The 9794-nt window shown below is 37.4% G+C and overlaps 1 long non-coding RNA gene across 2 annotated transcripts; it reads right to left on the minus strand.

Annotated features, from left to right (window-relative positions):
* Positions 1–698: 698 nt before the first annotated feature.
* LOC111926984 (uncharacterized) lies at positions 699–7109 on the minus strand. Of its 2 annotated transcripts, none has more exons than XR_015283534.1 (3): positions 6964–7109; positions 2744–2822; positions 699–2306 (listed from the first exon to the last, which is right to left on the minus strand). It is a non-coding gene; the product is annotated as an uncharacterized LOC111926984 (long non-coding RNA). The 2 variants fall into 2 exon arrangements; XR_015283535.1 differs by lacking the exon at positions 6964–7109 and adding an exon at positions 6822–6907 and having other exon boundaries at positions 1500–2306.
* Positions 7110–9794: the final 2685 nt, after the last annotated feature.

The raw sequence follows: 9794 nt of genomic DNA on the forward strand, positions 1-9794 counted from the left end.
CCTAGCTATATTTCTTGCTGATAGCCAGTGCCAGTACATGTTCTCCTGTAATGTACTATGCAAACATAAAATTACACAGTTAAATAGTCAAAAGTCAGGGTGTGAAAGCAGAGTGATACCTTCACTCAAATACCATTACCCCAGAGTTTAGCCATTTCTTCATGCTTCTTAATCATACTTGGCTCAGATGGATTAAAGGCACATTTCCCTTTGCATGGAAGTCTCGTGGAATTTTCTGTGAAACAGGCTGATTTATCTCATTCAATTTATGCCTGTTTCCTTTGGGGACACATATCACTGTCTGGAAGGGGAGAGTCCATCTGTGCCTATAGGGATCAGTCACATGGGTGCAATTAGTCTGTAACAGTTCATAGCCTCAGATCAGTTCTGTATGAGAGTTTTTTTCACAGCTGCCTCTGACCTGCTTGTATGAATTCAGAGTCACACGAGTTATCAAAAATTTCCTTGCAAAGTATGAATTTTAGCTGCTGGACAGAAATAAGTGTTTGTATGTCCATTTCAGGGTATTTCTCCTAAGAGATTTGCATGGTGACAAGAACACTTTTTCTCAGCTGCAAATGCGATCCACTTTTAAAGTGTAACGCTTTTATAATCCTGGGCTAGGAACAAATTCATCAGAAAGCTAGAATTATTTTCAATTCTTATAATTACCGCTTTACATATTGTAAGTATGTTGATTTTTCTTTTCTTTTGAGAGGCTGAAAAAATAGCAAAAGCCTACTCTTCACTTCTTAATAGTGTTTGAATGGATGGATACTTCAGACTGTGCTGTTATTGTCATGTATTACAGACCATTTTTATTGAAAAAAAACATTACCTACGCAAGCAAAATTTCCCCACATTATCACAGCTTTACAGGGTGATTTGATGCATTTAAAGGGGCTGTTTTAGGCTGCTAGAATAGATGAGTATGTGGTCTGACACAGTTTGGTCATTTTGATGTCCAGGTATAAACAACTGAGATGACTGGGGGAACAAGTCCACCCTTAACCTTAAAGTACAGACTGTTTTCATTTTTCAGACCAAAAGGCATCAGATCTATGGTATCAAAGCATACTGACTTACTTGCTGCATGTTCTGCTCTATGTTCTTACGTTATGTTGTCAACATACTCTGTACTAAGGAAATGACAATGGATACTGGTCCTGTACGTACTCTGTACAGTGCCCATTTACACCAGGTGATGCAATCTTGCCTCTTTGCTCTCTTGCATAGCAATAGAGGCATTCCACGCTATTGTTTTCAGAAAAAAATAAGCCATATATAATACACTGATAAGACTTTTCCACATGGTTATAAATAAAAGTGCTGTTTTGCTTCCTTGTCACAGAATTTAATTAACTTATGCATCTGTGTCCACAGAACCAGTTTGTCCACTTGTTTGGTTAGTCACTAGTTCAAAAACCCATGCAGAGGCTTGCAACCCAGTGCAGCCTTGCCATAAGCCAGTATCTCTAGTCTGCAGAGAGTCCAGTCTGTTTGAAGAAAAATGGTCTTTTTATTTTTTTCAACAAAAAGATATGTTACTGAGGTGAAAACTAAATTATACACACCATGCAGCAATTTTATTGCAAAGAAGTTTTTAGATGCATATCCTGTGGTCTGCATGTGCCTACAAAGGGGTATGTTAATGGAAAATATATGAGCAATGCAAGGAAAATATCTGCAAACAAAATTAATTCTTAATGTGAAATGTTAGGAAAATAAAAAAAAAAAACAGAACTCATTTAAAAAACTGAAGGTGTTGTCCCCTGGTGCTCCTTCCAAACAAAGAAATAAAATTATTAAGAGAAACACAGAAGGGGCTTTTATTGTTAGTATTACTTTTTCTTAATTACAGTTTACTTCAGTAAACGGACAAAAAAAGAAAAGCTACACATCTGAAAAACATCCAGCTATAGCCTTGAATTATGCAAGAGCTTCAGGAAAGGAGTCCAGGTGTGTGACTGTTAGTGATGATGAGAAATAAGAGGAAAAGGGCTGCTCTTGTCCCTTTAGAACCCCACTTAAGGGCTGTATGTCCATGTGAGGGCATCTCCTATGCTGCTGCTCACCAAGAGTGTGGTAATCACGGGAGAACCTTGATCTCTCTCTCAACAGAAGTGAGTTTTCTGTGGCCTTTTTGTTTAATTAATCAGTTATTTGAATTACTCAACAATGGTCTGAAGTATCACTGCAGTGGCAAAAATTGCTTTGATTGACTTTGCTTTTCGTTCTCATTTGACCCACTCTCCTTTTTTTTCTCTAGAAGGCTGCGTTGGGTTCATCATGCAAAGGGATGGAGGCTGCAACAAAAGGCCGAGAAGCACCAGTGAAAATAAATAGTGAGAAGTAAACTTTTCAGTGTATTTTGCCCCTGCCTAGCACTTCTGACAGGTAAAGTCTTCCTCATTCCTGTGATGGAGTGACTTCCTGTATTTCCTGTGACTTCCACTGGTGTAAAACTAGTTTTACACCTGACTGCTTATATCTCTGCACAGCTGGTGAAAGACATACCAGGTTCTGAGCATTTTACATGTCTACAGTGAGAGCAGACATTCATCCATATAATAGCTACATGCTTTGTCCATATAAAGGTAGTTTAGGATTTTTGTTGTTTGACACTATTGCCATTGAGCTACACAGTTCTTAAAATTTATTACATCCACCACTCCATAAAGCAGCAATTGATAAAAAGGGAAACAGTTATTTCTATTTAAGCATAAAGAGGAAAAATATATACCTGAAAAACTTTAGTATCTTAACTTCTTCTCAGTTGTTTACCAGGAGTGATCTGGCCTTAAGGTTTAAAGTCTGAAATACTGTGAAAAAAATTAAAATATTATTTTTTACAAAACACTCTGCCTTTCCTATCTTCTCCCAGCTATGTATTTTTAACTTTTATTTTACTGAAATCTCAATTATGAAATTTATTCTATCTAACAATAGGTTTTGCAAGTAGGTCAGTCCTTTTTCATATCCTATTGCTACTGCCATATTCTAGGCAGTTGTGTAGATATTTTAGTATGCTCAAGTGGACATAAATTATGTTGAAGGACATTCATGGTTGTTTTGGGGTGTGCACTGGAGCCAAAGCAGTATTGGTATGGAAAATCATTGAAACAGTGATGCCTCAACCTTGTAAGTCTCCATGGCAACTTAAAAAAATAATGACAGCTGTACCAAGAAATTTGCTAATAGAAGGCCTTAACACATTTGTCTAGACTCAGTGATACTTCATACTCATTATAACCTTTAGAAGGATTGTAAGTAAATTAAAATTAGAGAAAAAAATAGGGAATATCTGCTTCTTCTAGAATTTCACACTGGCTTCATTTAAGTTACCTGACACTGTCTATTGCAAATATAACCATAACAGTGAAATTTAAAAATATTTAATAACAGAGATCAATTGCAACTCATTTGATTCTAATATACACAGCATTTCATTTATTATGTGCTATATACACAGTGGAAGTTTCTCAATAATTAGCATAAAGCTAAATTTTCTGAAAAAAAATAGGAAGATTCCCATGTTGATAATGTTAAAATTATTGTCTGTAGCAATGATGAGAAAATTGCATGAAAAATGCAACAGTATGAGAGAGATTCTGTTTTAAAATGGCCTCGCTCAAGTTCAAATTACAGGCCATGGATAAAAAAAGAGAAGGATTCTGTAGGATCAAAGCACAAGAGAGTTTGCTAGCTTTGGTCTGCTGGAAATGCACAAACACACTAGAGAATAAGAAAATTGGCTGTGCAGCCATTAAGCTACAATATGTAGCAAGAACAAATATTTTTATGGGTAGGCCAATCAGTTTGAAAGATGTGATATAAGTTGATGATTTTAAGGCAGCCTTTGCATTTTTAAAATTTTATATATAACAATTTCCTATATACACAAAAATTGTTTCTAATGGGGCAGAACTCTATTCAAGACCTTACGAAGTGAAGAGTTAATCACAAAACTGAAAAAAAAGATGAAACTGATTTTATCTTGATTACATTTTTATTGTGAGTTCTGCCAAGAATACATATTCTCAGGGGGTTGAAAAGGACAATTTAATAAAGCTGAAAATAATATTGAGACAATCAACTGGAGAAAATGTAAACAGAAACATGAGAAAGATAATTGTCCATTGTTGAATAACATTATACTAGATGCCCAATTTCACATTTCAGAATGATGTTGTTGCAGTGACTTAAGGAAAGAACAGGTCAAAATAAAATAAAAAACATTTCTAAAACATAGTGAAAAATAAAAAAAAAAGAAAAGCCGGAACAATAATAGTAACAAGTCTCTTGGATTTTGGGAAGTAGATAGTGGAAGCAAAATGTTAAAGACAAATATCAATGGCTCTCAGATCCAAGAATGGGAAGGCAGAGAAAGGAGTTCCCAGTTGTATCAGGATTCCAAGTAACATTATTGCTCCTTGACTGTATGATGATAGCAGAACTGGCAAGAATTCATGAAAAGCAGAATCTCAGTCTCTTGGAGTCTGCATTTGGGGAAAGCCAGATGATAGAGTCATATGACATGATGATGCAGTCCTTTTAATTCTAACCAGTTACACAGTAGTTTGTTTAGGTTAGACATTTTAAAATCTGCATGTCTAATTAACTTTCATCTGATAATTTTAAAAGAACTAGCAAAAGACCCTCATAGGCACTTTATTTTGGTGATTACAGGGTTGAAACATGGGAATATTCAAATCAGGAAACATTTAAATGGCACCAATATTTAAAAATTATAATGGGACTAACTCAGGAAATTACAGGCCTATCAAGATGAGATTGCTTAAACACTTAATGTCCATCAACATTATTTTCACAAAAATAATTTTTGTCAGGCTAATTTGATCCCATCTTTTGATAAGATTACAAGCTCTTTTCAATCAGGATAGTATTGTTGATGGAACAGTTTTTAAAGGACATGTTCTCACTCACGGCTGAAGACATTTTGTTAAGAAAATAAAGAAATAGAAAATCAACTTAACACCTATGAATTTTATTAAAAATATAATATAAGTACATTTAAGTATAATTGCAAATAAGGAACCATCATGGTAAGGATTTGGCTCTCATGAGGTTCATCTCCCTCACACCTTGTCTTTCTTAATGATACAAGAAAACATGACATTTCCTTCAAGAAGTTTTCTTATACCACCAAAACCAGTGGAGGATTAAATGATAAATAAGGCTGGTGAATGACAGAGCAATCCGACTTTCTTTACAAAATGGAAATTCTTTTGGAAGCCTGTACAGTGAGGAACAGTGTGAGCCACACTTGTAGGATGGAAAAGACTCCATGCTGGGAAATGGGGACTGAAAGGGATTTGATTTTATAATGGATAATCAGATACACGTGGAGCTCCTGCGGTGCGCCACGGCCAAAGTGCTAAAATGATCATTGGACTATAATGAGGAGAATATGAATAAAAGCAGAGAGCTTGCATTATTCAGGTGAGGATTTACTGTGAGGGAAAAGGGAAAGTGCTACACACACCATAGCCCCTTGGCAAAGGAAGTATGGGGCTTTGTGCCTCTGCTAGAGGAGAAAGGGAGGCACTTCTCAGCTGCTCCTGAGTGCCACAGCTTGCTGGGGTCCAGCAGCCTGCCACTGTGCTTCATCACTGCTCCTCCTGCCCTGTGGAAAAGAATTTTGGTCTTCCTTCTAATTTATTTTTTTTTAAAACATTCTTATTTGGCTTTTGTGAGAAAGAAGGGTTTGATAGCAACTCTGGTTGAGCTGAAAGGAAAATATGCTGAAAATGTGGGACTACAGTTCAAAGTCTTGAGTTACTAAAGAATAGAAAAATGGTACAAAGGGCATCTCTGATTTCTCTGGAAAAGACTAGCAAAATCCATTGCCTGGAATTAGAGAAATTTAGACTTGAAGTAATTTACCTCAGAGAAAGGAACTGACCACTGGAAAAACTTACTGTAGCCTGCATTGGACTTTGTCCGAAAGAAAATTTGAAACCATGATCATTTTTTATTCTGGCTTAGCTGCACTATTGGTCCTGATACAGAAATTAATTTAGGGTAGATGTGTGATATAAGTTGTCACATTAAATAATCAACAGAATCCTTCTGATATTAATATATATATTTCAGTCAAAAATATGAAACAAACGTTATTCTGTTGAGATGATTTGCAATAAGGGCTTAGTGATGTTTTTTAAAAATGTGCTTTGAAAATAATTTTAATTTATGAGCTAAATAACAGACATACAAGACATGAAATCTTTAAATTCTCCACTAAGTAATAAAAGATTGATTTTTGTATTTGACATAAAGGACAGAAATTCACCTAGATCACAAGATCTGGTCTTTTGTATCTAAATAAGGATGTTCAGATACTCCCATTTCTGTCCACATAGGAAGAGGAAAGCACAAATCACTGCAGTTCTGGAGGTTAATTCTGCAAGTCAGGAGGCTGTGTCCTGCTGTGGGAACACAGCCCACACCCCCAGGCTGCCCGTGGGCCACCCTTGTACTCTTGCATAGGTCATGAAGGAGATGTGTTTGGGCTGGCCTTGGTGACAAGGGGAGGAGGCAACAGAGGGGCTGGAGTAAGGGCATATATAAGAGACTGCTGCCACCACTGTGATGTTAGAAAATCTTCTCTATACTTATTTCATACAAAAGATTTCTTTATTTGTAGAGTTTGCAAGGTTTTGGTTATTTTGTTTTTGGCCTGTTCTACTTAAAATTACATATTACCTCAAGCCATTTTGTTTCTTCTTTCTCTTTGTACCTGCTGGCACCAGTTTCACCTCATATGCCAGTCATCACTGTACATGAATAATGTAACTTGCCTTTGAGTATTGCAGCTGATTCAGCCATCCACTCCTCTGCCCCACTTCCCTTCCTGCTTGAAGTGATTCAGGCCTTCACCTGTGGCCTTCACCAAGAAGTTAACAAAAAAAGGAAGAAACATTTTAAAACTCACCAACACACCTTGCTTCTTGTACAGTCGGTCATTTGGTCTGTGTTACAGGTATGCTGTCTGCACTATCAGTGAAATGACAAAAACTGTGCCTTCTTGTATGTTCTTTGCCAGCAAAAATTTCCAAGATGATCTGTGCAGTTTGTGAACAACACCTCTGCTAAAAAAAATCCAAGCTGAAGTGACTAGGGAACAGGATGGAGTGGATTTCAGTGGGCTGGGGAGTGGTGCCATGTTCCTTGGGAGGAATCACTGCTGCATGTTGCCCTAGAAAGATCAATGTCCCAAAAGACGAGCATACTGCTGATGTAAATGGAAAAGGACAGGTCTCTTGTCTTCTTCAGCCAACTGATAGCAATCATGTTAATCTAAACACCCAAGTCCCTTCAGAGGTTGCCTCAGAAAACATACCATATCTTTGTTTCATTCTCCAGGTTTTAATCTTTTTGCCCCCTTTTTTATTTTTTTTAGATTAGTACCCACTGACCCTCTGAAATATCTGTATAGTTCTCCTGCTTACCCTCTGCCTCTGACACATTTCTATAAAGATGCAGCCTCAGCATTACTTAGCTTTTAAATGTGTTTGAGTGTGTACTATCTACATCTGGAATGAGGGGCTGTATTAAAAATAAAATAATTATAAAAATAAAATGAAATGTCCTCACATGGAAAGCATTTGGAAAGGAAAATACCAGAGTAAAAATGGAAAAATAAGTACGTGTCAGGCCAGCTGCAGGTTAGGAGCAGCTCTCTGGGAAGCCAGTGGGATTTGCTGGTGCCCTGCATGGGAAGGCAGAGACCAAGCAAGCACAGTTGCCCTGCAGCACTCTGGTGACCAGGACTTCAGTTATGCCTGCAGGAAGACTTTAACCTCGCTGGCCTCAGGAGTATTTCTCAGAAGCTAAAGACGTCAACTTTAGCAAGACTGTGCCCAAAGATAGTAATGGCCGAAAGGGAAATCCCTGGGGCAGGCTGCAGGAAGCTTTTGAGGGTACTTGCGCCAGCAGATATCTGGGGCATGGGCATAAGGAAGGGCAGTTCCCCTAACAGTCAAATTCATATATTGAACCCTTCTCAATTCATGCCTGCGCAAAGGATAAAGAGACTCTATGCTGCAAACAAAGACATCATACACTGAATTATTTGTCAGCTGCTAAATTAAGAAAGGATTTTAATACTTTGCTTTGAGATTTACTCACATGATTAAAGTTAGGCATGATTTTAAGAACCTCCGAAGATCAGGCACCTGATAAACTCCCTGCTTCAGGTTAAAATAAATTACATTATAAAAGCATGTTTCTTGAAAAAAAAACCACAAGGAAGAGATATTATAGCAACAAAAATTTGTCTTAAGAATTATTAAATTGTTTGGTCTTTCAATAATTGAAAAGGCTTCATTACCATGCAAACAAAAAACAGGTTGGCTATTCACCTTTTGGAAGATGGCATTTGCATTGCTATAATAGGAGAGAAGAACCTTCGAAAACTAATGAAGGAGCATAAAAATGCAAATTACTGCAGCTAATTGGCTGTGCCTTCTTACACCTTCTGAATTATTTATTTATGACTGAGTAAATCTGCCCCTTTTAAATAATATAATAAAGAACAACATTGTGTTCTATGATGTTGAGTGGATAGTGTTTGTTCCCTTAATTTTATGGTGAGTTGCTCTTGTTTGCACTAGCAAGATGCGTGCAGTGCTCTGTATAACTCTGCAGGTCCAACATTCTTCCCATGCAGACTGACACCATTTTATTTCCTTTTTCTAATTCCTGACTGGGAAAAAACAAGACAAAAGATGATGCCATTATTACAATAATGCTAATTACATCTTTATTGCCACTGGCAGTAAAGTTTAATCATAAAGCAGGCTCAGAATTCTGCAGAGACCTATTTACATGCCAATATGTGAGTAATTCCATCCAGTTCAGTGTAACTTAGAGTTGGTTGCTGCCCAGGGTGTTGAAGAAATCAAAATAAAATATTTGATAACAGGGATTGATATATGCACATTTTTCCCCAAATATTATTTCTTCTCCCACAAAAAAACTGGGAAGACTCTGAGGAACTGCTCATTTTACCTGGGATTTCAAGCCCTGTGATACAGCCATTTGGCATACATGAGCACAATTTTGCAAGTGTCAGATATTCTGCCTGGCAGACCTATACATTCACAGCGCACACGTATTCACAGGAATGCCCTCACACTCCCTGTGCACACTCAATGGGACTGAGCAGGGCATGAGCAATGTGTCCATTACTTTCTGTACTTGCCTTATATTGCTTGAATGCTCCACAGTTATGTGAAAAACCTTGGAGTCATGTGTTTAAGTAATTCTGTGCAGCAAGGGCTTAGAAATTAAGCTCAGCTTGTACGATTTCTGTTTTCCCTGATGGCTTCGCATACATCCCTGCAGCATTAACATACTTCAATTAACAATTTTTCATTTAAAAAAGACACGGTACAGCACTGGGAACTTTTGTGTAGGTGGTGTTTGCAAGACCAAAATTGGAAAAGTTTGGCCTGTGGGATGGATCATTGCTTTAGAGGACACAGGCAGCCACCATATGCAGCAGGTGGGAATGCCTCTCCTTTTCTCCTTTTGTAAGGCAGAATGGTTTTGATTACAAAAATCAGCCTGAGATGAAGTTTCTCATTCTCCATTTTAGTCTCCAAATGATTTATTTAAAATGTAGCCAAAACAGGTTAAAAGTTTTGTTGCATTTGATTATATGTTGCTTAGTGCATGCCACTCCAAACCGAAAGGAAAAACATATTCCAAGGAACTCTTTCGTTTGTTCCAGACACTGCTGTGGCTGGGGTGCCTAAACCAGCTACCAC

The sequence above is a fragment of the Cyanistes caeruleus genome, chromosome 2 (assembly GCF_971803275.1).
Source record: "Cyanistes caeruleus chromosome 2, bCyaCae1.hap1.1, whole genome shotgun sequence".
In the NCBI taxonomy this organism is placed as follows: Eukaryota; Metazoa; Chordata; class Aves; order Passeriformes; family Paridae; genus Cyanistes; species Cyanistes caeruleus.